General features: G+C 48.7%; 1 long non-coding RNA gene across 3 annotated transcripts in view; it reads left to right on the top strand.

The window, feature by feature from the left end:
- The window catches only part of LOC110257410 (uncharacterized), a 31,815-nt gene extending 5,677 nt beyond the window's left edge, over positions 1 to 26,138 (top strand). Inside the window, exons 2-4 of one of the 3 annotated variants that reach the window (XR_014832691.1) lie at positions 4,652 to 6,436; positions 15,007 to 15,388; positions 24,615 to 25,538. This is a non-coding gene — a long non-coding RNA (uncharacterized LOC110257410). Of the gene's footprint in view, positions 1 to 821; positions 1,016 to 1,640; positions 1,929 to 4,651; positions 6,437 to 15,006; positions 15,389 to 24,614 lie in introns of those variants that run through there. The other 2 variants (XR_014832690.1, XR_014832689.1) reach the window with 2 other exon arrangements.
- Positions 26,139 to 26,663: the final 525 nt, after the last annotated feature.

Genomic DNA, 26,663 nt, shown 5'->3' with positions numbered 1-26,663 from the left:
CCACAGCTGGGCACCGGCACGTCCTCGCTGGCCACAGCTGCAGGAGCCGCAAGACGCCACCCCCACAGCCACCTCCCCCTCTACATACAAATGCAGATAGGGATAAACACCTTTCTCTAGGTTGGCCCCTGAATGGGATGTGGGCCTGCTTCCGACAGACACTCAGGGAGTCTGGGACCCAGCGCTCAGTAGGCCCACAGTCTAGGGGAAGGGCGCTATCCACCCCACCCCTGGGGCGTGAGCACCAAGCTGCACACGGGCACATGGGTGTGCAAGCCAAAGAGGGCTGACGCCTTCCTGTGCAAGCACCCCCCCCCCCCACCAGCGTGCAGGTCTCCTTTTCTTTCCAGATCCCTGGAAGATAAGTTCCTTGGATGGTCCATTTTGGGTGGTGTGGGATTTCCTACAGATGCGCCCCCCCTCCCCTGAAAATTTCAGAGCAGGCTCTGGACAGCTGGATCCTGAGGCCAGCTCTGCACACGCACACGGATGTCTCAGGCAGGCGTGACCAAATCTTGGAAGCGAGTGGGGTTCTAGATTAAACCATACTCCCCCCTCCAAGCTGATGATGGAGGCGCAAGACTGGGGTAGCGAGGACGCAGTTACCCACAGCAGTTACCCACGGCTGGATCAGGTGCCCAGCCTTCTGGAGCCGGGGATCTGCTCTGCATTTTATGGTCTCTCGCCTTTAATCGCCCCTCCCTCCCACCAGCAGAGTTTGCCAACTAAAGGCCAATCTCTCTTGATTTCTTTGCTTTAAAAGGACATTTCGATTCACCCAGGCAGACAATTAAATCCCCTCCTCGCCTCTCCCTTCCCAGAGCTCACACACAAGATGCCTCCCTATCTCCTGCCAGCAGCGAGCAGCGGGAAGGAGTTGATCCCAGGCGCTAACCCGCAGTTATCAGAAGGCCCGGCTCATTCGGGGGGCTCAGCTCTGGAACCTGAGGCGATCCCTTCATTGATTGTGGAAAGCGCTGTTTAGATTTTGCCCTGGCTCAGTAAACAACCAAAAGTAACTGAGGGATTTCTCCCTTGCATTCGTCAGAATCTCTTTCTCTCTTTCCCTCCCCCTCCCTCCCTTGTTCCCTCCCTCCCCCTCCCCTTCCCTCTCCTTCCCTTCCCCCCCCCCCAGCCTCCTTCCCCCCTCCAGCTCCCTCCAGTCCTGGAGGTACTGTCAGACCACAGCCCATTTCTGCGCCCTCAGCTGTCCCCCATCCCCGCCCCTGTCCCAGCAGCTGGGCCTTTTAGGGTGGCTCTGCCTTCCTCTGAGGATTTAGGTTTCTCCTAAGGGGACACAGCCTCCCAAGACCCCAAATCTGTAGGGGAAGTTCCCTTACAGGGACTTGGGCCCCCTATTCTGCCAATTCCAAGTCCCCACCTGCTAAGACACACTCCAGGGTTCACCCCGGGGCCTTTCCTCCCTTGCCTCCCTGCCCCCACCCCAGCCCTGCCCAGCCCCTCGGCCTTTGGTCAGCTCGTGGCCACTCAGACCCACACAGCTGGAGGTGGGGGCGGTAGCCCTGGGCGCTGCCGGAGCGCTGCTTCTGGGTGGGCAGCCGTGGTCCTGGACACAGCCGTGGTCCTGGGATAAAAGCCAATGACATTGGCAAACTTACGCTGATGATCAATGCTTTTAGGTTCTGAGCAAGACCCCCACTTCCTCTTCAATCAGGAGTAGAGGGAGCTTGGCCTCCTCTGAGCAGACCGGTGTGTCATTCGCTCTTTTCCAAGAAGAGGTTTGCCCGAAGTCATCTTGGAGACATCACACTCCGCCATCTATTTGTGTAAAATAAACAGAAAAGATAATTGCCAGTCCGCCACAATGGGAGAGATCAGGACAAATCCAGAACAATGATCATTTTAAATTCAATAATTGTAAAAAAAAATTAAAAGCCAAGTAATAAAAGAACCAGTTTTCCAGTCAATCTGCTCCGGTGGTGTTTTCAAAAAAAAAAAAAAAAAGGAAGTTTCTTTTTCAAAGTTGGTAAGATTTCAAATGACATTCCTTTTTTGTTTGTTGAAACCCCTTCCATATGATAAAGAAAATATTTTGCAGATGAGATTGCCTCCGTACGCTTTTTCAAAACCAACCAGCTTCAAGCAAAAAAAAGTTTGTGAAAAATCTCACCAGTGTAATTTCTGGATCTATCCTTTCCCAGATGCCAAAACTCTAATATCTTTTCATTTTTGAAAGTCACCAATATTGTTCATAGGCTCTCCATTAAAAAAAAAAATCTAAAAAGGAAAACAGACTTTCAAATTTGTAGCTTTTTAGGATTTAAAGTCGAAATAGTTTTCATAGCTTTGAGCGTTTCACAGTAGTGGACAGAAAGCAAATACATATATATATATATATATACATATTTTTTTTCTTTAAATGAGAGGTAATACGAGAAACTAGAGTGCTGTTTTATTATATATATAATTACCCCTGGACAGACCAATAAAATATGTCACTTCTTTGCTCCTTACCTTTTCTAGCACAGTTTTGTGAAGAAGTATAAAATGTATTTGGGGTTTTGATAGGGTTATTATGTGCCAATGTATCTATTTGATGAGTCCCAGCGATCTCTGCGCGTTGTCTGGTGTATAGGGTGTCAGAGGATTGCCGTCCACGCGTGCTCGTCTCTGCCGTGGCCGCTCCCACGCAGCTCCCAGCACCCTGGCTCCATGGTTACTAATGGTGGCATTTTGTTAAATATCGGCTTTGATATGATTACAACTAATTACTCCATTTCACTTCATGTTTTTCTCTGAATTTTATGTTTGGTAAAATCGCTCGAGGGTGCTAAACGTTTCCTTACAAAGACTGTCTCTTTGTATTTCTCAATGTTTGTCTTTCTAGCTATGAAATGTACCCTAACAGCATTTTGGGGGAAATGCATATATCGATCATTTGGGGATTGCTTAAAACTACTCATAACATGCTCTTTAAAATGCTTCCGGATGAGAATAGAATAGATTCTATGGAGAATAGGAACTAGTTTGCTTTGCTGCCTTCCTCTGGGCCATGTTTGGGCGAGTCCCCCCACCTGCAGAGCGGTTCCGCTGTTTTTAATAGGTCACCGCTTCTGCAGTCCGGTGGAGGCAGTGCTACGTTTGGGAAAATAATTCAGGACAAACCCGCAGACATGATTGGGACTGGGTAACCGCTCATGGCCCTCTGAGGCAAGCCACATTCTGTTTGGTGCAAGAGGCGAAAAACACGAACCTAACAGTGTTTACCTGTGTATTCAGCCATGAAATTGAATATTATCGAAGTTGAAAAAATGCAAATCAAATTAAAACCAGGGAAAATTGTCTTTGGAATTACAGCGGCCTGGAGCCCCCAAGTGTTTGCTTAAATTGAAGCATTTAGAAAATGAAAATCCTCGAAATTGCCCCTCTCTGCTCCCTCGCTCCCCCCACCCCAGGAAGGAAATTTATTTCTAAATTCTATTTTTAATTCTACTGCAAAGATACTGAGGCTTTGACACCCATCAAAACCCCGAAGCAGTAACTGCTGTAATATAACTTTTTTTTTTTTTCCTTAAAAATTCAGTGTCTCACTTTGCTTAAGCGTTACTGAAGTCAGGCCCCGTTTCAGAAACGAGCGGCCCGCGGTTCTCATTCCCAAACGAGGCCGCTGCCACTGGACTGGCTGCTGCTCCCCGCGAGCTGCCAGGACCCTCTGCTGCGGCCCCGCCGCCGCCCCCTCCCCGGGTCCGCGCAGCCCCGGGCGCGTATCGGGCCGCGGTGCCAGCCGATCCCGGAGCCCAGCCTCCCCGCGCGGCCGAGCTCGCGGAGGAGATGCGTGAAGCACGGAGAGGTGCGGGGCCGGGCGGAGGATGGGGGCTCAGGCTCGCCCCCTCGGTGCTCACTTGGCCGACACAGACGCCGCAGGGACCTAGCGGAGGAGGCCGCAAAAGGAAAGAATCAGATAGATACTACTTAGGGGCAAAAGAACAACTGAAAAGCAACAGGCAGAAGGATAGTCATTCTTGCCTTTTCCAAGTTCTAGAGCGCAGGGAACCGACCCCAGGCAGCCCACCCACCGGCCCCGGGGAATCCCACCCGCAGGCGCCCAGACGCCGCAAATTTTGCTCCCCCGCCCAGCCCATCTCCCTCCGGCCTCGGCCTCGGGAGAAGCGGGCAATAGCGCCAGGTCCCGCAGGTGCCCAGGGCGCGCTGCGGCGGCCGGACCCGCGGGTGGAGCGGCCCCCGGCTCTGCGCGACCCGCCTGCGGTCAAGGGCGGGAACGGGACCTGGGCAGCCACGCCCCCTGGCCTTAACCGGGACGTGGGGTCGCAAGGAACGTGCGTGGCTGGGATGCGCTGCTGTAGCCCGGGAGCTGCCTTCCTCTCCTTGGTCGCGACCTTTGAGGGATGCGCTGCCTCTCGTTGTACCCCATCCACCGACCCCAGCCCAGGAGCCTGGTGCGGGGCACGCCTGGGGCTGCGTGGCTCTTTCTCTCCGGGGAGGGAGGACGGCTGGTGGCCCCTGTGTCACTCCGTCCTCCCTCCTGGCCTCCTCCTCAGACCTCGTCGGTTGAGGGGCAGCCCTGTTTCAGAAACGCAGGAACTCCGGTGCAGACTGCCCTGCGGGGGCGGGCTGGGGAGCCGCGGAAGCCGATTTATATGGGAAACCTTCCCCTGCATTTCCTTTCCAGGAGCCCCTGCCTCAAGACCAGCTCAACACCAGCTGTGGTCGTGTTTTGGAGATTCGGGACCCTATTTCCAAAGGAGAGTTGCAGGGGACAAGTTTCTGTTTGTTATTTTCAAAACCAAGCAAAGGAAACAGCAGCCAATTAAAATGACATATTTTTATTCGCCTCGGCACGTTGTCAGTGATTTGCCCCCGGGGATCCACAATTTTCCCAAGCCTGTTAACGGGAGACGATGAATGAGGGCCTCGTGTAATTTAATTTTCCTGTCACACTAAATAGAGTTACATTGTCAACCTTAGATCTACTCTTACTGATAGGATCGCCTTGTTTTGCCATTTGCACCATAAAGACCCCCAAAAGGGACACTATATTGTGACCTCTACTCTTGAATTATTCAAGAACTTAATGACATTTTCCATTTTAAAAAGGGAACTAATTGCCATTGATGTAAAGCATGTGACCTTCTCTGGGTGCCCAGTATGAGAATGTTGCCATCTGTATGTGGCCAGAGCTGAGCTTCGGAACTGCAGGACTCGGGCCAACATAGGAGAAAGATGTGAACAGAAGTGGGTGCCAAAGGGACCCCGCCATCAAGCACATTGTTTAATTTCACCCCTTGCCCTGACCTACAATTCCACAAAAAGACCTCTAATCTGACCTGAAATCTGTTCAAAATCTCACATCAACGCAGGCTGTTTTTTGAAATGTGATTTTTTTTTTTAAGGTACGTTGAAAAATTTTGAAATCCAGCATCCTTTTGTTAATGTGCAATTTATTTGTGTGATATCAAGCAAAATATGCAGCCATCTCCTCCCCTCTTTTTTGGGGGTGGGAGCTTTTAATAATGTTTTTACTACTTTCTTACTCTAAAGAAAATAAAAACTCAGAACTGTAAAGAAACTGCACCTTGGTGTTTGCTGTTTGAATTGGTCTGGTTGAGTTTCCAGAAGAGCCGGCATTGAAATTCTACAGTATCAGAATTCTCACTCTTCAAATTACTTGAAAACGGAGGCTTATCTTTCCTCAAAGTAAAAGAATTCCGTGTATTCCCTACTGGTCCGTACTCCTTCCCCAGAGGAAAGCAAAATGAGAGAAAATGGGCTTGTAGCGAGGTTCTTTGGCTTCGTAAATTCACAGATCGGTGTCTGTAGATGATCTGATGCTTTTCCTGATTTAACCGAGTAAGTCTCCTGCCAACATCAACCATTTAAAAAGTCTGAGTGAATTGGGAAGTAAGACACTGGGCTACAGATATTTCTTTGGAAATTTTAAGTGATGTTTGAGACAAGGAACCTTCATTTCTGCATCGAGTGGGCAGCTGCTTTACAAATGACACCGAATACACACATCCTGGCTTCCCTGAGACTAAATATTCTCTGTGGTAGCCTGTGAATCCACATCTTTCTCTCCTTGGATCTCTGGAAAAGACTATCAAGTGCATTTACACATCCGACGTGGTGCGAAGGAGGCCCACGTTATATGTCAACACACTGGACACAATCGCTCCCGGTACAGCCTGGACTCAGAATGCCCGGGCCTCCATCTGTTTGAAAGGAATTTGCCATGAAGCTGTTGTTGTCCAAATCAAATAACAGAGTGATTGTTTTCATATTTCTTTAAAAGGAACCGGTTTCCCTCCTTGGTCCTATGCTCTGTGTGTACACGGCAACATGGCAGGAAAAAAATGAATAAGGATATGTAGTTCTTATTGCCAGATAAAAAGGATGTACATAAAAAAAATACATATGAAAACATTTTCGAGTCAAGAAAAGTTGGAACAGGTGTGGAGTGAGTATTGATCCATTTTCTTGCAACTTTCCTGTGAGAAAGGCAACACTTTCTGGGGTGAATATTAATTTAATCACAGAGAATTTTCACTTGCTTCTCCACATTTGAAAATGCTTTGAACAATTTGGTGTAGATATGAGGCATAGAAGACATCATATGTGTCTCTCTAGCATTCTGTAGGATAATAATCCAGTAATTTTCCCAGGGTGCTGGTGGGCATTCAAAATAAGCATTTCATTCGCCTTTCAAAGTGTCACCAGGGGGAAGTTACAGTTACTTTCCTTTTTCATTTAAAAAGACAGCTCTCTTGCTCTAGGGCCACTTGAAGCATATTTAAGTGCTCCGGAAACTGTGGCATCTTCGGGGCATGGCAGCGCCCTCTCTCCTGGTCTTTTTCTCTTCTGAGTGGATTTCTGGGTTGATAATTGAGAACCCTAAGGAGGGGTCTGATCTTCTCTGAGCTGGAGGGGAAGGTGCCAGGGGTTGTGCAAGGGATTTTGATTTGAGGCCATGTTTCAACCACTTCCCATCGCCAGTTACCCCTGCCTTCCAAAAGGAAAAAGGAAGGAAGGAAGGAAGGAAGGGAAAGAAAGAAAGAAATTCAGACAAAAGAAAATATAAGAAATAACATTGGAAAAACACTCCCATTGGGCTTACGTGAAGGGGTAAGCTCAGAACCCAGCTTGCAGAGCGGACTGACACTGTGGCTCGTCATCTGTAAAATGGGTTCCTTATGTCCCCATCAAGCCCGGTCTGAAGGGACACCCTGGGGCTTTGCAGTCATGTCTCTTGGTTGGGTGGAGATCAAGAGAGCTTTGCACTTTGGTTATTTGTAAAGTGGAAGGAAAGAATGAAGTGATTGCTGAGGGGAGAGTAAGTTAGCTTATGATTCCAGGGCAGATAAATATGATCAAGTCAGCTAGCTCTTATTCATGTGTAATTGTGTAATTTCTCCCATTTCCCACGTTTCAGCGGGTGGGTATTCAGCAGCAGCTGGGGGGCAGCGGTGGTAGGGGGAGGGGGGCTTGGTAACTGACTCCCAGCCTAGAAGGCGGAGAGGGGCATGCATTCAGCCTCACTTGAATTTGCTCATATCCTTTACCACCTCCTTTACTACGTCTCTTCACTGTTGATATAATCTTCTTCTTCTATTTTTTGCTTTTTAGGGTCGCACCCATGGCATATGGAAGTTCCCAGGCTAGGGGTTGAATCGGAGCTACAGCTGCCAGCCTACACCACAGCCACAGCAATGCCAGATCCAAGCCTTGTTTGTAACCTACACCACAACTCATGGCAATGCCAGATCCTTCACCCACTGAGCGAAGCCAGGGATCAAACCTGTCCCTTCACGGATACTAGTCAGATTCATTTCCGCTGTGCCACAATGGGAACTCCTGTTGATATATGCTTTTAAAAATGTCAGCGTGGAGTTCCTGTCGTGGCGCAGTGGTTAACGAATCCGACTAGGAACCATGAGGTTGCGGGTTCGGTCCCTGCCCTTGCTCAGTGGGTTAACAATCCGGCGTTGCCGTGAGCTGTGGTGTAGGTTGCAGACGTGGCTTGGATCCTGCATTGCTGTGGCTCTGGCGTAGGCCGGTGGCTACAGCTCCGATTCGACCCCTAGCCTGGGAACCTCCATATGCCGAGGGAGCGGCCCAAAGAAATAGCAAAAAAAAAAAAAAAAAAAAAAAAAAAATGTCAGCGCTCTACCAACGGTAGATGATGACTTTCTACCTGGTTGTTCTGTTTATCGGAAGGTGTGCATCTAGATACATTTACTGCACTTCTGACAGTCAGTTTTTCTTCCCTGAGAAATGACATCAAGACAGCTCAACTGTGACATGATTACTAAAAATACCTTGGGGAAAACTCAGTTTCTTCTGTTTGGTAAATACTTGTTTTACAAACACAGATTGCAGCCTGACTCTGTGACACGTTCCTGCTAAGGCACAGAGATGCCTTTGCAGGATCAGCAAATGTGCCTGTGGAGGTAGGAACACTCCGTTCTGGAGTGTTTTATCTTTATGTTTTGGCCTTGTCAGAAACATGTGGATGTTCCTGGGCGGCGGACGGAACCCACACCACAGCAGCGACCTGAGCCACTACAGTGACAACATCAGATCCTTAACCCACTGGGCCACCAGGGAGCTCTTAGACTGTGCTCTTTCTTCAGGGGGCTCGGGGTACTAAACTCTTACAGGATTTAAGCTGCCAGCCTACGCCACAGCCACAGCAATGCCAGATCCAAGCCTTGTTTGCAACCTACACCACAGCTCGTGGCAATGCCAGATCCTTCACCCACTGAGCGAGGCCAGGGATCAAACCTGTCCCCTCACGGATACTAGTCAGATCCATGAAGCTCACGTGTTACCGTACTAGGAGGCAGGTTGTTTGGATCCTGGAGTGACTGAGCTTGGACAAAATACATCTTGAGTTCATGGAGGCTGAATGCTCTCAGTATGCAAGGCATCAATTTAGTCATGAAAATAGAGGGACTTGTCAAAAAGTGCCGCCGGGAGGGAGTTCACTTTTCAAAGAAAATTCTGAAGACTGCTGATTCTCCTTGACTGCATTCTTGTGTTTTCGCTATATTTGCTTATTCACAGATATGGGGACACAAAGATGGGGTGCAGGGAGGAAGCTTGTTTTTTTAGGAGGCCCACGTGACTGAAAGCTGAACTGTGACCATCAATAGGCCATACCCTGCCATCAGACTGCACCTGGTGCTTCCCCCTGGTCCCCAAGAGTGTCTGAGGAATGAGGTGGGTGCCGGGCACAAGGGAACGGGAGGCATGGAAATTGAGATCTGCAGACTGGAACCAAACCACTAGACCAGCCATCACCCAAACAAGTCAACACCAACCTGGTGAAACCTAAAATTGTGAATTTGTTCTCCTGCACAAATTCAAGTTGCCCAAGTGGACACGTAACCTCCCCTGAGGTCACTAAAGCTTCTGATGGATGAACAATGATGAGCAGCCAGTTTTCTAAGGGAAGCTGGCCTAAGATAGCATGACTTGGCAATGACCAGAAAACGTCTACAGACTCAGAGTGATTGTTTGGGGCGAAAAGTGGTCCAGGATCCCTCCTCTGTGGGCCTTTCTTTGCTGGCCAGTAAAACATGAGAAATTAGCCCTGCCTCCCAGAAGGGACCAGAGTGGCTGGCCTGGAAACAGGCACTGTGAGTCTCCGAGGTGGAGTCCCCAGGGGGCCCCCGAGTGCCATGGGCACACCCAGCGATGCTCTGCCCTTGGCCCACCAAGGCACACACACAGGGGGTGCTGATGGTGACACACCCCAAAGGCAGGCCTGGCCAGTGTGGGCAGAGCTGCGCTATCCTTAGACCGCTTCTAGGTATTGGGATGAAGAAGAACACAAAAAGGATGAGACTCAACTTGTTTAAAAAAGTCAACTGCAAGGGGCTTGGAGCACCTTTGTTTCCCATTTGAAGACTGAGGGTCCCTCACAAGCTGGTCCTTTGCTGCACAGGGGGTTTGAATCTAATGTGATTTTTCAGTGTGCTTTGTCTCCGTGGAGAGGCTTCAGAAGGCCCTTAAGTCCTCAGCCTTAAATCCTTGTTAATAGGGCAGGTCTCCCTCTCTCCCTCTCTCTCTCCTTTTTTTTTTTTTTTTTTTTTTTTTTTTTTTTTGGCTGTGGGGAAGTCTGGTTGGGAGAAGCGTTGACCCAGACCTCACTCTAAGTAAACCCGAGACCGATGGGGGCCCCTTATTAACCAGTGCTCATTTGCCGGATCAATATTTCCAGCCAAGGAGCCCACACTCTAGATACACCACGACGTCCAGTTTTTTTTTTTTTTTTCCTTGACACGCCATTTATTTTATAAATGCATCTGCCGGAGAAGAAAAGGCGGTAGGAAGGACTGTGTCTTTTATCTCCGGGATATGCAAAGCACATTTATTTTCAGCTTTTATCTCCGGAATTGTATGTTGATCCCATACATATAGATTGATTTTGTTCAGGTAGATAATGAAAAGTCAAGTGGAAAATTACACCATGGCACTCACGATCCTGGTCTTATATCGGTATATAAATTGGTTTATTATTTCATTCTATTAAAGAGGCTCTTTTTTTTTTTTTTTTTTGGTACCAGGAAAACTTCGAAATACATCATGTTGTCAGCTTCCCTGAATTTTCTTGGGGAGGTGGGGTGGGGAGGGGGAGCAGGCAGGTGGAGGGCTCATTAGGAGCTAAATGAGCTTTGCACAGAGTAGGGCCCTGCAGCGCCCTCTCCGTGGGGGTCAGACCTCATGCCATTCCTATAACTCTGGAACCCTTCTGGGCTGCGGCCAACATGTCCATCCCTGTGTCCCCATACACAGGTGGATGGTTTTTCACCCCAGGCGATTCTAAATGTTGTCACGATGACTGGCGGCGCCCCCCCCACCCCCACCCCCACCCCACCCAGCACCAAGAGGCCAGGGGTGAGAAGGTGGCAGCAGGATAAAGGCCACCACCGAGGGACAGCTTGGCGCCAGGATCCTGGAGGAAACGTTATTAATAAACATCTTCTGGACATTTGGTAGCCCTCGGAGCCTGCTCCAGCTTAAAGCAATTAATTCAGGACACTGACATAAACTCTCCAGGTCTTTGACAGCTTGGAGCCGAAATAAAAATGCTAGTTCTCCGGGGAAGAGAAGAGCATGGTTAGCTCTTTTCTGGACTGTTTGCTTATAGGCCCAGAGAGCAGCCTTCCTTGCAGAATGAAATGCAAGGGCACAAACAATGTACCAGGGAGAGAATAGGAAATGGGAATGAACAGTTTGAACTATTTGCTCAACAGAAGGGCACCACAATGCCGGCCCAGCGCTTTTCCCAGGCAGCCACCGTCCCTGCTTCGGGGGCTTTTGTTGTCCCCCGGCCCCTTTGGCCAGATAAGAGCACAGCTGCAGCACTGCAGCTCGGGAAGCCGCACTCAGCCCCCCGGATCTCGGGGTGTCTTTACTGTAACGGGTGAGGCTTGGCGCTTTTCTTTCGCCAGGGGACGCGAGGGAGAGAGGGGCCAAGTGCAGGGGGATGGGACTGTGACATGGCCTGTGTCTGGTTCCTGATCTTTCTTTCTTCTTTCTTTCCTTTCCTTTTCCTCCCTTCCTCCCTCCTCTTTTCTTTCTTTCCTTCCTTCCTTCCTTCTTTGGGACAGTGCCATGGCCTGTGTCTAAGTCCCTCCTTCCTTCCTCCCCCCCCCTTTTCTTTTCTTTTCTTTTTTCTTTTTTCTTCCTCCCTTCCTTCCTTCTTTGGGACAGTGACATGGCCTCTGTCTAAGTCCCTCCTTCCTTTCTCCCTCCCTCCCTCCCTTCCTCTCTCTCTCTCTCTCTCTCTCTCTTCAATCCAAGCTGGGATCGGATACAGTCTTTGTGGGGCACTCAGATGCCAGGGCCCAGTGATGTGCCCTGGTTGCCAAGCCAAACCGTTGCCTGTGGGGAACGGAAGGGGAGGAGGTGAGTCTGAAGCACAGGAGAGGAGGTGAGGGCAGAATTCGGGGTTCCGTATTCAGACTTCTAATCAGACTTCCACGTTTCAAACTGGCCACTTTGAAACCGTGTTCGAAGATGATTTGTTACCTCGGAAAATCATTTTGGAGGCCTGCCTTCCGCACCTTTTGTTCAGAGTCCTCAGGAATAGAGGTGGCCAGAATCAGAGAGAAAACAGGATGCACGGGAGACAGGACATAAAACACACCTTTGTAATCGCCATAAATTGCACCTTTAATCAGAGTAAATGTCACCTGGCATATAATCAAAATGTTCTTTCACATTTGCTCTTTTAAAGTCAGAGCCTGTTTTAAATGCCATAAGAGAAAGTCGACGTGATAATAATATAAAAACAAGCACAAAATATGGTTTACATTAGGTTGATTTTAAAGTCAAAAGCTCACACAGGTTTGCATCGTCTGTGTGTTCAGACTCGGGGGGTTTGGCCACAGATGTTGGTCTGGGAGCCAGGCAACAATGCTTCATCCCATCGTAATAAGGTTTCTTTAGCCCGAGTGGTTTCATAAGGCGAAAAGGCAAAAAGTGCAACACCAAAGAAAATCAATGGTTCACTAAGATTGCATGAAACGGTCACAGGCCAGGGGTCCACCTGCGGGAAACACACAGTTTCCCTGCTATTTGTTCGTAGGTTTTTTTTTTTTACATTGAAGAACTTCTTAGAAAAAAAAAAAAGAAAGAAAGAAAAAACTTTCCATAGATGTTTCCTACTGGGTGGTCAGAAGGGAAGGCCTCAAAGCCAGAGGCCTCCCGTTGAGACGTGTTTCCTAAAGAGCTGATCTCACGTTCTGCGGCCGGAGATGGAGCGCCTGGAGGCCTCCCACAAGCCCCATGGCCATGGCCACATCCACGAGGGATGGGGCGCCCTGCCTGCATGACGGCCGACGGCCCAGGCTGGCTCAGGACATCCTGCGGCGGCCCCATCCAGCAGAGCTGCTAAGAAGTTTCAAGGCCAGTGAGATGAAATTTGATGAAAGAATGTGTGTGTGTGTGTGTGTGAGAGTGTGTGTGTGTTCTGGCCTGTGTGCAATGCAGGAAAAGGTCCTTTTAGACATTTGCACTTGTTCAATGTCCCCATAAAAAGACCAAAAAACAAACAAAAAAAACCCAAAAAACAAAATTTCATAACATGTCTTTTTTTTTTTTTAATGATTTTGTATAAACACATACCTATGGATGAGAACCTTTTTTTTTTTTTCTGTTAGGACTATAATAAAAGCATCAAGCTCCAGTTGTTCTGCATTCCTTTTGCAAGCACATGTTTAAACATTTTGTATTTAGTACCAAATCATAGCCCATAATAAAAGAGCAAGCAGATGGCTCTCTCCTGGTTAGGTGCTGATGCTAAACCCATCCCTTCTTTCTGACAACCGAGGCCAGCCTAGAAACTGCAGCTCCCCAGGAAAATGTCTTTCTTTCCTCTACCTCTTGCCATCAAGAAAAACTAGCTCAAAGGAAATTTTTCCAGCACGGCGTTGGAAGAGGGGTCTGAAAATCGTGTTGAATCATTGTGGATAACTCAAGGAGATGGCTTGTCCTCCTTTTCGGATCCTGGGTTTCTACGAGAGGGAAAAAGACTTTTTTTTATAGTCAATTTCTGCAAAGAATGCCCGGGAATTGGGCTACAGTGCAAAGCTGCACGTGGGGGGGCGGGGAGGCCTGTGAGGGCGGGGGAACGCCGCGGGCAGGGCAGACGTACAAATAATGAGTCAGGTTTAAAAGGCTGTGGTCAGACTCAAGGAGATAGTGATACGGATCTTATAGGAGATGAGCTTGGACACCACACCAGCTGCCACGGGGTTTGATTAATGAGGTATTAAGGAGATCGAGTGACACTTACAGCTAGTTACTTATGGTGCTAATTTCAAAACACTTTGCAATAGACAAAGAGAGTCTGCTCATAATGCAAAGTAATTTGTGGTGTGTTCCTGGCGAATGCATTTAGCGAAGCAAATATAGTTATGCAGAATTTAAATTAAGGTTGACACTAATGTAAACAGAGCCCAAGAACCACTGTCCAATAATTTGATGAGGACACAGGTTTTAATCAAGCCTCTTCCACTAAAATAGCAATTTAAATCCCCATCGTTTAAACGGGATAAAACGCTTAAGCCGTGAATGTTGAGGGGAAAAAATAAAAATTTACTAGAAAAGAAAAAAGAAACACAATATCTCTGGGGAAACTGTGATTATACTTTGACACAACAGAGGGATTTTCACACCGACTTACATATCAGGTTGATTTCAAGGCCAGATTCTGGGAACTCGGAGGCATTTTCCCTCGTTATCTTTCTTGCTGTGAAGCGATGGTTTCTGAAGTACGGATCTCAGAATGGAAGTGATCTTGCTATGAGAAAATGGGGACAATCTCTGCTGATTCAGGGGCCCTGGAAGGATGCGTCTTACTTACTAAAAGGAGAACTATTGTCCCCTCGAACTGAACTGATTTCTCAATGGACTGAAGATTTGTAAATTGACTGGGGGTGTTGGGTGGGGGGCAGGCCAGGTGAGGGCTGGGGGCGTTCTCCTGAGGGTCAGCTTTGCCCTTTCCGGGAGGCTCACACTTACCATAGCCAAGCTTTGCTGGTTTATTTCTCTTCCGAAAATCACTGGGGCAGGGGAGGGGGGGTGGTCAGCCGTTCCCCCTTTATTAAAATGCCGGTGGCCCACGCTCCAGGGCTTGGAAAGCCTGTATATGGGAAACAAAACCCAACAGAACAGCAGCTCAGAAGGAGAAACAGAGGAAGGTCTGGCCGCGTCTCCTAGGGTCTTCTGACGTCACTCTTGGCAAAGGAAGCTGGGAGGATCCTAAATTGTGATCTGACCTTTGCAAATCACATTAATGGTGCATCTTTGGGGGACAGAACTTTGTACAAACAGGTGTGTTTTCATACTTCTCCTGCAGAAAGGGCCAAAAACTTTTTCACAGACATGCTTTCAAGGTAAAGGGTGTAAAGATGCTCCCCGCCATAACATCCACTCTCTCCCAGCTTGGGGACCCAGGGGGACATGGAGACGGTCACCTTTTGGGGTCAGAGGACCAAGTGTTTGCTTCATTCCCAGCCTCACCTCCACGGTCACAAAGTGGCCCTACGCGGTTCCATCGCCTTCCCAAGGCCACGCGGGCAGCCAGGACAGGGCCTGTGTCCTCCTCCTCCTCGGCCCACAGGAAAGCCCCGTCCTCGCTCCATATTCACCCTGTGCGGTGCTCAGCGGTTCTCGTGCCCATCTGGGGAAGACTCCATTTTGGGGTGTTTCCCGAGGGAAACCGACGGCTCAAACTCCCTGCCTCCGAAGCTGCCTGAGAGGGAGGAGGGGAAGGGAGAGGCGGTGCCCCCAACCCTGAGTCAGAGAAAACGACCTGAAATGCATCTGCGTGAATCAGAGTGAGGGCGAGCTGCTGTCTGCATCCAAGGATACTGATCTCGGGGTCCTCACGTCGGAGGTGAGAGGGGCCAGTGGGGAGGTCCCAGCCTGGATTCCCGCTGCAGCATCTCCTTTCTGCTGGACCAGCACAGAGATGGCTTGCGAGATGCAGGAAAGGAGTCAAGAAAGCAGCTGAGCCTGGACGGCCAGGCACTCCCAGAACCAGGTAGAAAGGAAAACATTTTGTGGAGTTTGGCAAGCCTGGGGCTTTTCCAGGGCCTGTCTCAGCCTCCTCCCCTCCCCTCTGACCCGGGCTGGGACTGTGCAGGTCGTCCCCCAGGGCGCCAGGCACCTGCCATTGACATGGAATGTGGATTTCTGCCCCTGGGAAGTGGGGCACAGTCTCTCCTCACGGCTGTTCCTCAGCCCCAGGGTCAGGTGCAAAGCTGCTGCTCTGGCCACAGGCCCCCCTACTCAGGTCCTCTTGGGGTCCTGGCTGGTGGAGCCCTGCTGCCCATGGCCTTGACCAGCCCAGGGCTGTTCCTCCTCCTGCTCAGCTCCCCAGCCCTCCCTCTGCCCGCTTCCAGGATCTACATGCTCTGGGTTTGAGGGACAACACAGAAGTTATTCAGCTCCTCCCTTTGTTTTACCCTTTTTTTTTTTTTTTTGGTCTTTTTTTTTTTAAGGCTGCACCTGCAGCATATGGAAGTTCCCAGGCTAGGGCGCTGGGGTCAGTTGAATCAAAGCTGCAGCTGCCAGCTTATTCCACAAACACAGCCACGCCAGACCCTCAACCCACTGAGTGAGGCCAGGGATCAAACCCACATCTTCATGGATCCTAGTCAGGTTCATTACCACTGAGCCAGGACGGGAACTCCATTTCACCCTTTTAGTCAAAATACCGGAGGCCTTGGGCCAGGGCAGCAGCATTCGTGTCACGCCCTCTCTGCAGCAACACCCGATGCAGGATTGACCCCAGCGCCCACTTCCATCCTCTTTTCCCCTGACATGGGCAAAAGTCTCAGAAGTGCCACCTCTTCTCTTTTGGCCTCTGTCTCTGTCTCTCTCCTTCTCTTCCAGGAGATTAAAAAACAAAACAAAACAAAACACAAACAAACAGTTTTACAGACAACTGTTTTTATAAAAGTTTCCTGAAGTGAGTGATGCCGGGATGTGTCCTTGACCCATTTCTTGTTCTGGAATTGGGGGATGGGGGGAGAGGATGTGAGCAGTTGGGTCACCAGGCTTGGGGGGGAAGGGGAGCCTGAATTCACGGCCCCTTCTCTGGGAAGGAGCTCGGAACCTGTTTTTCCAGCCTTGCTTCTCCATGGACCCTCAGCGCCAATCCCAACATGAACAAAGTTGCTATGGTTTTTACGGTTATCTGAAGAATTCGTCTCAAGTGAGATTCACATACCAGCAGGGGCAGGTGCTGGGATCCTGACAGCCAGCCGGCCACCCAGCCTCGCCAGTGCCACCGTCCACCTTGCGCAGCCGCTTACTTGCAAGGAACAGGACCCTGCGCTGCCAGCTCTGGCCCAGAGACCTCCCCCTACTTCTGCTGCAACAGAGAGGAGATGACTAGGCTTTTCTTTCTTTCTTTTTTCTTTTTTTGGTCTTTTTAGGACTGCATGCGTGGCATATGGAGGTTCCCAGGCTAGGGGTCTAACCGGAGCTGTAGTCGCCGTCCTACGCCAGAGCCACAGCAACGAGGGATCCAAGCCATGTCTGCGACCTATACCACAGCTCACGGCAACGCCTGATCCTTAACCCACTGAGCGAGGCCAGGGATCGAACCTGCAACCTCATGGTTCCTAGTCGGATTTGTTAACCACTGAGCCACAACGGGAACTCCTGACTAGACTTTTGTCATCACCTATGCAGCATTCCCTATTGGCAGGATGCTGAGTCCCTACAGCCCAGAGCAGGAGACCCTCCGGACAGAGCCCAGGCCCCTCAGCAGCAGGCTGGCCACTGAAAGAACCGGGTCACCAGGGACAGGCTCTACCCAGGGGTCAGCTGACCCCACAATCTATTCCAGCGGAGCCTGCTGTTGTGTGCCTGTGACGGCTGTCCCTAGTCATTGTGGACCTTTGTGGTCCGGTCTCCTCTCAGGGAGGTGGTTGGAAGGGGCAAGACCCCTGCCCTGCGTCCAGGGCAACTCTGCACCAAGATGGATAGAAAAGATTGGCAATGTCCACAGATAAACAAGCTTAGTGACAGGCTCGGGGGATTCTCCATTGGAATCTTAAACTAAACTGTGGACATTTCATCCGTTATTTATTCATTTATTGTTTTTTTTTTTTTTTTTTGGCCATGCAGTGAGAACATGCGATCCTTAACCCACTGAGCCACCAGGGAACTCCCATAGCCTTTATTCTGATGTACTGCTTCTGATAAGCATTTTGGGGGCCACTTCCGGGACTGAGTGTTTTTTTTTTTTTCTCAAGCCTTTATTTCTAGATTTTACCCCTTTATCTCCTTTCCCTCTTCCTCTCCTCCAGGACCCAGATGTGGACTCCCACGCTTGTGTCCCCGTTGCTCCTCCTGCCTCAGCCCTGCAGGCTGTGCCATGCTCCAAATCATTAATAGCACTGATTGCAGAGAAGAACCCACAATTTTTACTTATCCTACAGAACTCTTTGTATGGGCAGGTCACCAGCAGCTCCCCCACCCCTGTGTATTTCCTTAACCATTCATTGCTCTGACTCTGAAGCATGTGGGTATTTTTCAGATAAATAGGTTAATATTTTATTCCCTTAAAATGCTATAGGGCACATGGCTTGGTGTTCTAGAGTATTCCCTACTGAAGGATCTCCTTGCTATGCACTAGCAGTTTTGAAGAAGTATCTTGGAATACTGATGGCCTGGGGATGTTGCCAGGGTTACCTGAGCACATCAGTGTCTGCAAAGTCAGAGCCACACCCCCTGGGAGGTCCATCGGCTTAAACCAGCAGGACAGTCTTCATGTTCTTGTGAACTTTCCAATTCATACACTTTACTTGAGATTCTATCGGTCAAGGTGTTGGCAACACCTCAACTCTCCCTTCCCTTAATTATTTACCAAACCCTAAAAAAAAAAAAAAAAAAAAAAAAAAATTCCTCAAAAAAGGAGTTCCCTTCATGGCTCAGCAGTTAATGAACCTGACTAGGATCCATGAGGATGCAGATTTGATCCCTGGCCTCGCTCAGTGGGTTAAGGATCCGGCGTTGCCCTAAGCTGTGGTGTAGACTGAAGTCACATCTTGGATCCTGAGTTACTGTGGCTGTGGCATAGGTTGGCAGCTACAGCTCCAATTTGACCCCTAGCCTGGGAACTTCCATATGCAGCAGGTGTGGCCTTAACACACACACACACACACACACACACACACACACACACACATTATTTACCAAACCCTGTAATTTCTTCTTTCGTAAGCTCACTTTTTTCACAACTTTTCAGTTTTCTCTGCCAGCACCTGCAGTCTAGGTCCTATACAAGGAAAACCTTTAGGAAGAGGAAAACCAGCTTCCAGAACCACCTGCAGGGTTGCCAGCAGTTGTTTTCTAGAATTTGTGTCACTGTTCCCAGGGGTGGGGGGTGGTTTTGCATGTGATGCTTTCCCCCCAGTTGTCACTGTCCCTTTCACGAGGCGTTTTATACCTGCTATTTCAATGTCAGTGACAGGCCACATTCTGAATGTTGCTTTTCTTTTAGAAAAACCAACTATAATTTATCAATTTTTTGCTCCACCCACAACATATGGAAGTTCCCAGGCCAGGGATTGAATTGAAGCTGCTGCTGCGACCTACACTTAACCACTGTGCTGCTGTTATGTGGATTAATTTGCTGTATCTAGAGTTTTTAACTTTTCAGCTGATCAAAATAGGTTAGGTTTCATGTAGGAAAGTACAAACTTGTATTTTCCTGCCAACGTGGTGAAAAGTACAATGGGCAGATGAGGCGACCATGTCTGAACCCACAGGGTATTCTGAGCATCACAAAGAGAGACCGCAAGACATTTGTACCCACCGATGTGATGCAAGAGGGGACACCCCTAACACGAGCACATCAACTCTCTGGGACTCACTCCAGGGAGAGGACACCCTGGGGACAGAGGAATGTCTCAGATGGCACCCTGTGGGTGGTGTCAGCAAAATCCAGATATTGGCAAGCAGGACACATTACCTTGTTTCTTCAGAAAATCATCATCAAGAATTAAAAAAGAGGGAGCACTTACCACTTAAAAGAGACTGAAAACAGAGTTCCCATTGTGGCTCAGCTGGTTAGGAACTGACTAGTGGAGTTCCCGTCATGGCTCAGCAGAAATGAATCTGGCTAGCATGCATGAGGATGCAGGTTCAATCCCTGGCCTCACTCAGTGGGTTAAGGATCACGTTGCCGTGAGCTGTGGTGTAGGTTACAGACACTGCTCAGATCCTGCGTTGCTGTGACTGTGACGTAGGCTGGCAGCTACAACTCCGATTTGACCCCTAGCCTGGGAACCTCCATATACCATGGGTGTGGCCCTAAAAAGATTAAAAAAAAAAAAAAAAAAAAAAAAAGAATCCGACTAGTATCCATGAGGATGCGGGCTTGATCGCTGGCCTCCCTCAGCGGGTTAAGGACCTGGCATTGCTGTGAGCTGTGGTATAGGTCGAAGATGCAGCTTGGATCCAGTGTTGCTGTGGCTGTGGTGCAGGCCAGCAGCTGCATCTCTGATTTGACCCCTGGTCTGGGAACTTCCATGTGCTGCAGGTGTGGCCCTAAAATGAAACAAACAAACAAACAAATAAATAAAAGAAACTGAAAACATGTTACTGAAATGCCATGTGCAGACCTTGCCATGTTACTGAAATGCCATGTGCAGACCTTGCCATGTTACTAAAATGCCATGTGCAGACCTTGGTTGGATTTGGATTTTGATAAAGCAACTCCTCCCCCTCGAAATACCATAACTGGGAAAATTTAAACCCTTCTGGACTATTCAGGAATCGTTATTAAATGTTTAGATATAGCCATGGTATGTGGCTATACTGTCAAAAGTCTTTATAGCGTGGCACTCAGGAATCCATTCAGGAAGGAGAGAGAGAATATCTAGACTTAACTTCGCAGTGAACCCGTTGGGCAGGAAAGCGAGTAGAGGGAGGGTGAGTCAGGCTGGGGGATGTGTCGGATTGTGGGGGCAGGGTGCTGGGAGATACGGTTCTTTCTAATAGTTTGAAAAGTTCCAAAATAAAAAGTGAGAAAATTGGAGCTCACCATCGAGAGGGTCACCCCAAATCTCTCAGCCGTTTAATGTCAGAGATGGACGGGGTCTGGGGTGGCCGTCCCGTCAAGCCACATGCCCTTCTCCTAGATTCTCGTCCACTCTCCTCCCTGTGCGGGCGGCTGGACTCCCTGAGCAGGTGCCCGGTAGGCGAGGCAGTGACGCCTCGTTTCTTCGCTTTCCCCAACTCCCCGCCCTTCTGCTCACTAACGGAGCCCTCACAAGGGATGACCTCTGAACTCAAACCCGATGGCCGACTCCCTGGTGATGCTGCTGTGACTGTGAAGGTGGCAGCCACCAGCCACCAGCGCTCCCTTCCTGAGGCTGTCCTTCCCCCCAGCTTCCATGATGATGGAGCTACTGGCTTTCTCCAGGTTTTGTAACCACAGCCTTAACCAGCTGCTGCTCCTCCTCCTCTCTGAGCCATCACTTTCCTGGAGAGGACCTTCCTCTCAGCATCCAGCAGCCTCACCTGTTCCGCTGCTGGCCAGAGAGCCCTCCCCAGGGTTCCGTCCTTACCTGCCCCCGTGTTCCCTCATCTCCGGAGGTGCCGTACGTACTGCCAGCTCTCCTGTCCTGAAGCCGCCTCTCCCACTGACCCCTTGTCCATCCTCACCCCCAACACGCACACTCTGGTCTCCTGTCTCATCTCCTGGCTGGCATCCCAGCATCTTCTGCTGTGTGGACTGGCACCTGGAAAGTACCGCTGAGCCTCCCTGTTCCAAGCTCAGCCTTCTGCTTCTTTTGAGATCAAAAGCTTAAACTGTTTCTCCACCAGCTTCCATCTGATCACAAAATGACCATCTCAGGCTTATTTCTGGCCACACAAACTCCTCGCTAACCTGCTTCCTGCAAGCATCCTCCCTCCGTAGTTATACATCTTCCCTGTCTTTCCTTCCGGGGATGGGGTGGGTCCTGCCTGCATTTCCAGACCCAGGTCCCCAGAAGCCACAGATGGGGACTCTGTTGGGTGGTAGTGACATTGTGGTTTATCTGCCCTTTGCTAGTCACAACTCTGCGCTGGCCTGTCCAGGGGTAATAGATGGATAAAACAGCATCTTTGGGAGTTCCCACTGTGGCTCGGCTGGTTAAAAACCTGATATAGTCTCTGTGAGGATGTGGGTTTGATCCCTGACCTCACTCAGTGGGTTAAGGATCCAGCATTGCCATGGCTGCAGTGTAGGCCAGCAGCTGCAGCTCCACTTTGATCCCTAGCCTTGGAACGTCCGTAGGCCACAGGTGTGGCCATAAAATTAACAAAAGAAAAGAAAAAAAAAAGTACGGTGTCTTGGAAGCAGTGTGTTCTTATTTCTAGGGCTGCTGTGACAACGCACAGCATTCCAGAGAGCTTAAAAGAGCATTGATTCACTGTCTGGAGTCTCGAGTCTGGACGTCTGTGATGGCGGTGTCAGGCAGGGCTGGCTCCCTCCGAGGCCATCAGGGAGAATTCGCCCTGGCCCCCTCCTGGCACCTGTGGTTTGCCCGCTGTCTCTGGCTTGTAGACCCATCAGTCCAGGCCTCGTGAGGTCTCTCCACGCTGTGCACCCTCCACGCATGTCTGTATCTGAGTCCTAACTCCCTTGTCCAGAAGGACAGCGGTGTTATTGGCTCAGGGCTCGCCCTAACGACCTTATTTGAACTTATCTTTGTAAAGATTCCATTTCCAAGTAAAGTCACTTTCTGCATAGGATTGCAACATAACTTTTTGAGGGGGCACAGTTATGGAGAAAAGGAAAAGAAAAACTAATTTCAAGTTTTATTTCTCTATTTCTTTATTTTTGTATTTCCAGGGCCACACCCTATTTCAGGTTTTATACCATGCTGTGTGACCTTGTGCAGTTCCTTAGCATCTCTGGACCTATCTCATATGGTATAAAGTCAGGATATCAACATATCCCTTGTAAGGGTGTTGGGATGAGCAGCTTAGTTAGTTTAGCCTGGCGCAGAGTGGAGTTCAGTAAAAATGAATACTTCTGCTATAAAAGCTACATATATTCATGCATGTATGTTAGTTGATTATCTGTCTTAGTTTTATCTATATTAAAATTTGTGGCTGAGGAGTACTATGATTTACTTGGAACAAAATTAAATGTATTTATGCTATGTATCTCTATATCATGGTTTAAGTAAAAAGCCTCAGTTGCAGGTGGAGTCAGCTTGACCTCAAAGGCCTTGGTGCCCTGGACCCACCTGCTGCTTCAGGAAACTTGGGGCCAATCCTGGCCTGGTAGCCCAGGGACTGCCTGTGGGTCTTTTAGCCACAGTCTGCTCTGCTGGGATGCACAGGGAGAGGGTGGGGTGATGTCAACCACTGGACTTAGGCACAAATCTCTACACACTCTTGCCTCCTCCTTCCTCAGCACGGTGGCACCTGTGGAGATGACGACGACATCGGTGTCGGGGAGCCTGGACCCCTGAGTCACCATGTAGGGGAGAACCATCCAGTCCACACTGACTTTCTGAGCCTGAGAATTGAACTTTTAGTGTGTTTACGCTCTGAGAGTTGGCGCGTGCTCTGCGGTTCTTTCCACAGCTCAAACATGGTGCCAACGCACCCCTTTTCTTGTATTAACAGCGCTCGGATCAGGACCACAAATGTAGGATGAAAGCAAGGAACTAGGGCTCATTTCTTTAACATTTTTTAATCCATGTGCCTCCCCACCCCAAGGAGCAGTGCAATGACCACGAGAAGGAGAAGGACGTTGTGGAACTGGGTTACTGACCAGCAGGACGGATGCAGCCAAAAGGTCTTAGCCAAACCAAACAAGGAAAAAAACAAAAACAAAAAGGAAAAATGCTACCATGATGGCTGCAAATACGCAGCCCTTCTTTGGAGGACTTAGGGGGATATGGAGATTGTGGTGTTGGCAATGATGGGCAGGCAGGCGTCTGCAGGGGCCTCCCCACTCTGCACCAGACACTGTCTGAAGGAGACACAGCGCCTGATGTCTGTCCCAATAAAAAGCCCGGGAAAAGCATCTGTCAAGTGATATTTAGGACTGACATTTTCATAAGGATCCAGTCTACCGAGAGTTTGCGTTCTCGGGAAACCACAGATCTCAAACCTCTTTCCCCTGCTTCTGCAATTAACTAAGCTCATGGAGTTAAATGAGTATTTAAAATGACTTGCTTTAAAGATTACATTTTTAAAGTTTTTTTTGGGGGGGGCATATGTCCCACCTCTAAAAGCTTTTTATTTGGAAATAATTTTGACAATAATAATTATTTCAATGATAGCTATGATCATTAATTGTTATTATTATTTGGGGCCATGCCCATGGCACATGGAACTTTCTGGGCCAGGGATAGAACCCTCTTCTCCCCAGCCACCTGAGCCGCTGCAGAGACAATGTCAGCTCCTTAACCCGCTGAGCCACAGTGGGAACTCCAAGACGTAATATTTCTTTTCTAAACCATTTGAGAGTAAATAGTATACATCATGACTCTTTACTCCTAAGTCTTTCTTATTTTCTCCCAAATACTTTGATGTATATTTTCTATGAAATGGTATGATTTTCTTTTTTTGCCTAATCATCCACCTCAGTAAATTCAACACTGACAATATTTTTTTTCGAATCTACCATCAGTGTTCTGATTTTATCAGTCATTTGACTCAATAACAGGAGTTCCCGTCATGGCTCAGTGGTTAACGAATCCGACTAGGAACCATGAGGTTGTGGGTTCGATCCCTGGCCTTGCTCAGTGGGTTAAGGATCTGGCGTTGCCGTGAGCTGTGGTGTAGGTCGCAGACACGGCTCGGATCCCCCGTGGCTGTGGCTCTGGTGTAGGCCAGCGATTCGACCCCTAGCCTGGGAACCTCCATATGCCACGGAATGGGCCCAAGAAATGGCAAAAAAGACAAAAAAAAAATCATTTGACTCAATAACATACTGTTTGGCATTTTCCCCCTCTACATGTGAGGTTATGTGTCTGGGACCTCCTTTATCTGACACATTCTTACAGCCTTTCCCCCCCATACTTGATGCTATGGACAGTTTTGAAGAATACAGCTCTTTGTTTTCATTTTCCCCATTTCCTTATCATTTGATTCAGGTCGTGCTCAGCAGCCAGGAAACCCTCAGGTGAAGCCACATCCTGCCCAAGCATCTCGGCAGACGCACAATGTACATCTCCCCTCGTTGCTGATATTGATTTTAATCACAAAGGTCACTGACTTCTGCAAAACTCTTAAAAAGGAACAGCCTCTGAAGGTAATTTCCTAGAATCAGTGTCTGAGAATGGAACACGGAGTGTGAATGTTTTCTTGGTGGAAGGAAGCCAGGCAGACACATTCTAGCACAGAAACTGTGCTTTTGTGCAGCTGGATTATTGGGCGTGACTGAGTCTCCACTCCAGCGCGAAAGGCAGCAGGGCCAGGACACATGCACAGTTAATGTCCACTGGAGCTGGGGTCTCAGATGTCAGGGGACACCCTCCATCCGGCACTAAGCTTTGGGAAACAGAAGTCCAGACCCTGTGTTTATTCTCCATCAATCGGGCAATTCCTGGAGAAGGAGGCTGGCTGGAGGGCATCCACGTAGATGGGGTCCCAGTCTCTCTCCTCTCTGATATTTGTACATCCTGCTTGGGGAAAGATATGGGGGGATTGTTACCCTACTTCCAGGGACACTGATTGGAGTGGGGTGGCTGGAATATAGCCTCAGTGTCAGAAAAGGTCTGGATAAGACTAAATGTAAGTGTACCTTGTATAATCATAAAATTGCCTATTGTATCTCCTTGACTCTAAGAGGCTGGCCTCAGAGTTCCCATCATGGCTCAGTGGTTAGCAAATCTGACTAGGAACCATGAGGTTGCGGGTTCGATCCCTGGCCTTGCTCAGCGGGTTAAGGATCCAGCATTGCTGTGGGCTGTGGTGTGTGGCTCAGATCCCATGTTGCTGTGGTGGGATCCCTAGCCTGGGAACCTCCATATGCCATGGGTGCAGCCCTAGAAAAGACCAAAAAAAAAAAAAAAAAAGAGGCTGGCCTCTGCCTTCTGTTGTTTCTGAACTTTAGATGCCTTCTAATCTGCGTCTAGACCTGGATGCCGATCAAGGCTCAACTCATTGTCACTTGGTTCCTCCCCTGCCGCTAGTCGCACTAAACAGGAATGTGTTTGTTTTATCGAGATAGCATTTACATACACCAATGTGAGACCTTCTAATTGGACAGTTCCTGGAGTTTTGACACCTACATACTCTTGTGTAACCAACAGCAAAATCAAGATACAGAGGGGTTCCGCAAAAACTCGTCCCCTAGTGCATTTTTGTTGTCAAACCCTTCCATCCCGGTTCCTGGCAATCACTGCTCTGTTCCCTATCCTTAGAAGTTTGCTTTTTCTAGAACATCATAGAGGTAGAATCAGGTGGTACAGGCTTTCTGACTCTGGCTTCTTTTGCTCCATAAATGCCTTTGAAATGAATCCTCTTTGTCACTTGTATTAGTGTCAGTTCCTTTCTACTGCTGGTGGTACCCACAGTGGGGACATCCTACAGCTTGTTCCCTTAGTCATCATGTAAAGGACACTCATGTTGTTTTGCATTTTGGGGCTATTTTATGAATAAAGCCTTTATAAACATTCACGCCCAGGTTTTTGTGTGGAGATATGTTTTTTTTTTTTTTTTTTCCCTCCTGGGAAAATAGGAGTAAGATTTCTGGATCATATGGTAAAGGTATGTTTAACTTTTTAGGAAGTTGCCCAACTGTTTCCCAAAGTTGTTATATCAGTTCGCATGCCCACCAGCAGTGCACGAGTGTCCCGTATGTTGGTTTCGTCAGCATTTTGTAGAAATTCTAAGATGGGCATATTGGTATCTCACGGTGGCTTAAATTTGCATTTCCCTCGTGACAAGGGATGATGAACACCTTTTCATAGGATTTGTTTATGCATCTTCTTGGGTGAAGTGTCTGATTTTTTAAATTGGATTGTTTTCATTGAACTTGAAACCTTTTTTTTTTTTTTAACATATTCTGGGCAAGTCCTTTATCTGGTAAATCTTTTGCAAACGTTGTCCCCCAGTCTGGTGCTAGTCTTTTCATTTTCTTAACAGTGTCTTTTTAAGAATAGTTTTCTTTGTAAGAATAGAAAATAGTTTCATTTTCT

This window comes from Sus scrofa, chromosome 17, assembly GCF_054392235.1.
Source record: "Sus scrofa isolate SSC_HxYL_T2T_F1_AM1 chromosome 17, Sscrofa_HxYL_maternal_Yorkshire_Landrace_v2.0, whole genome shotgun sequence".
Taxonomy (NCBI): domain Eukaryota; kingdom Metazoa; phylum Chordata; class Mammalia; order Artiodactyla; family Suidae; genus Sus; species Sus scrofa.
The sequence above is the reverse complement of the archived record's forward strand: the minus strand, read 5'-3'. Positions and strand labels throughout refer to the sequence as shown.